Here is a 3,229-nt window from a genome sequence, read left to right as displayed (position 1 = left end):
TTGTATATTTTTTAGTAATATTGCTAGAAGGCCTACTTTGTATAAGTAGGAGATTGTAATTTACCTAACTGGTTGTTAGAAGGCCTACTTGAGTTAAAGTAGAAGATTTTAGTAGATTTAAAAATCGTTATTGAGGACTTAAGGTAGTGGAATAGGTAGCTTGTGCCGAACTACTATAAATCTCTTATATCGATTTTCATTCTTGTTTTAAATTTTTCAAGGTTTGCAAGTACCATTTTACACTTACTATTCTATTACACTAAAATCTCATTTCAAACAAAGAAAGACTTCAATTTTCAAATAAATTTTTATAACATTCAATTCACCTCCATCTTGAGTACGTCTTGACATACTTGTACAAGCCCAACATCTCTCTCTCTCTAAACACCATATGTGTCTTAATCTTTTTATTTCCCCCTTTCTCAATTTTCTTTGATGTCGTGAATGACTTTGTCTTTCAATAGAAATTGATCTTGACCTATGCTTCATCGTTCTTGGATTTCTTCGTGGGTGTTTTTTCACTTTTCAAATTACAATGATTTATTTGGGCTTTTGATTGCATAGTTAAATCAATTTGAATTTGTTCAATCAATTACATTGAGAAAGAGAGAGAGAGAGAGAGAGATTAATGGAGAATATATACTTCTGTTTTTGTAATTAAAATATTAAAAGAAAAAAGAGATATATATGATAGAGTGATGACCTCATCATCTAGTTAGTAGTTTTTGTGCCTTGTTATTAGTTTAAGGGTGGACATTAGGAGGTAGTAATGGCATTATACAACCGAAACTTAATTGAAAGTTCGGCATACGAATTTAAAAGGTGTTCTAAAATTGAATTTTCTTTATTAATTTATCCTCAACTTTTAACCATAATATAAATGAAGTAAATTTATCAACATCTAAATAAACTAACACGGGCGCACATGGCCGTGGCCTATTAGCTCAGTTGGTTAGAGCGTCGTGCTAATAACGCGAAGGTCGCAGGTTCGAGACCTGCATGGGCCAAACACGCAAACCCTTTTGGTTGGGTCTTGTCGCTTCCGCGGGGACGAAGGCGTTGCGTTATTGTTCCCCCCCCCCCCCCCACTTCCCTTGTCCATATCCAAAATTGATCTTTCTTAATTATTTATATAAATAAATTGGTGCATAGGAAAATAAACAGATTTCATTTTAGTAGAAATATATTTTATAACACCATCTGAAAAGTGATTATTATTTCTTGATTAAAATGTGAAAAGTGATTTAACAAAGCATTTTTAGTCAAAATAATTTTTCTTTTGAGATTGAAATTCAGGCTTATTACTTTGATAATTATTGTATCATAAGAAAAATTCAAGAGTCCAAAATGAAATTTTGAGTTGAAAGGCATAAATGTTTCACACATGAGGGGTTCCACGTAAACGCGCAACAAGATAATTCCGACATCCAAAATTTTTTTCGAAAAGATAATTAATTATTCATAAAGAATTCTAATTCTAATTTTTTTTTTAAATATTAAGATAAACATCATTCTTAATAAATTTCATCCCCAAAAAAGGATAAGATAAATATCATCTATAAAAGATAGATGTCATTTATAACAATTTTAGTCTCAGCTAAACTAGAATTAATCAAGATAAACGTTATCTACAAGAATTTTAATTATGTTACATTTTAGATCATTTTGTATTATTCTATAAATAAGCAGACACTCATTTTTAAAAACGTACAACGACGACGTTTCTGACACTAGTTTCAATACAATTTATTTCATCATATTCAGTGTATCACTTAAGCATTAGAGTGTTTGCGCGGAGACATTCCTACACCTTTTAGTTGTTTTATTATTTTTGTAGATTCAGATAACTTGACGATAACGTTTCCAACCAACTAAATTAATTATTGTATTCATGCAGCAACAATAATAAATTATACAAAATATTTTCATTTCTTTTTCTCATTTCCTATCTAGCATAATTTATAATTTATATTTTTTTAACCCTAACATTCTCCAGACAATCTATGCTGGACTTTATTAAGAAAAGAGAGGACAACCTCCAACCCAAAGCATACACCATTAATCATCCCATTTGAGACCCATTGGATTATGTAACTTTGGGCCATTTGAGAGAGTTGCCAAATTATAGTTTTTATTTTTATTTTTTGTTAAAAATAATAAAAATTGAAAATATTGTTCAATAACGTTGTTCATTTTTTAAATTTTAAAAATAAAAATTGAACATGTTGTTTGATATAAAAAAAGAAGAAGAAATCATTTTTTAAATTTTAAAAATAAAAATTGAACATGTTGTTTGATATAAAAAAAGAAGAAGAAATCATTTTAAGGGTAAATAATAAATCGAATAATAAACAATAAATGAATATTGTTATTTTTATGGGTAGAGAGTAGAGATGTTAAATGATTCGAGTTGCATTTAGCGACTCTTCTCTTATCGCTTCACAATCTTAATTCTGCTAACAACTATCTTAGAAATTAGAACATGTGTAGTTTGCAACTATGTCGGGACAAAAAAAAAATGATTTATATATGCAAAGCATATTTATTTTAATTTATAGTGAAAGTTATTTCAAAATTACAAAATATATCATTCTTTAAAAAATAATAAAATAATACAACATTGCATAGAAGGTCATTTGTTGGATTGGCCAAACTTGTCAAGTAACAAGTTAGTCTGAGTCATACTAAGTCAGCACGTTTGACATCTCTATTTGAGGAGCAAATCAATGGTGATTGTTGTCAAGTATTAAAGCGAGTGACACTAAGAAATGAAAATAAAAATAGAAATGAACACAAGTTTTTTTGTTTGTTCAAAATTTTGAAAACAAAAAATAGATAATTAAACATATTTTTTTTGTTTATAAAATTTTAAAAAAATAAAAAACAAGAATGCAATTAAATAGACCCTTAGAAACCAAAATAGAACACAACCAACATAGGTAAGAATCAACATGGGAGCTATAAAGAACATAGGTATTGTTACCAAAATATAACAATTAAAATTTATGAAGTGAGACTAGATGTATAGTGTATGCCTGGCTATAGGAGACAAGAAATGGCCCCAAGTGGAATAGGCCATTGAGAAGGAGGAACTACTCTAGGTGGACAGCTTACGAGAGGAAAGAACGTGCTCTAGGTGGACGGCTCACCAAGAGGAAGGAACGTGTTCCGGGTGGATGACTCACTGTGAGAAAAGAACATGCTCAGGTGGACGACTCATCGGGAGGAA

General features: G+C 29.9%; 1 non-coding gene across 1 annotated transcript; it reads left to right on the top strand.

Annotated features, from left to right (window-relative positions):
* Positions 1-933: 933 nt before the first annotated feature.
* Positions 934-1,007, top strand: TRNAI-AAU (transfer RNA isoleucine (anticodon AAU)). The gene has a single exon. It is a non-coding gene; the product is annotated as a tRNA-Ile (tRNA).
* Positions 1,008-3,229: the final 2,222 nt, after the last annotated feature.

This window comes from Diospyros lotus, chromosome 13 (genome assembly GCF_014633365.1).
Source record: "Diospyros lotus cultivar Yz01 chromosome 13, ASM1463336v1, whole genome shotgun sequence".
NCBI classification, from domain to species: Eukaryota; Viridiplantae; Streptophyta; class Magnoliopsida; order Ericales; family Ebenaceae; genus Diospyros; species Diospyros lotus.
The sequence above is the reverse complement of the archived record's forward strand: the minus strand, read 5'-3'. Positions and strand labels throughout refer to the sequence as shown.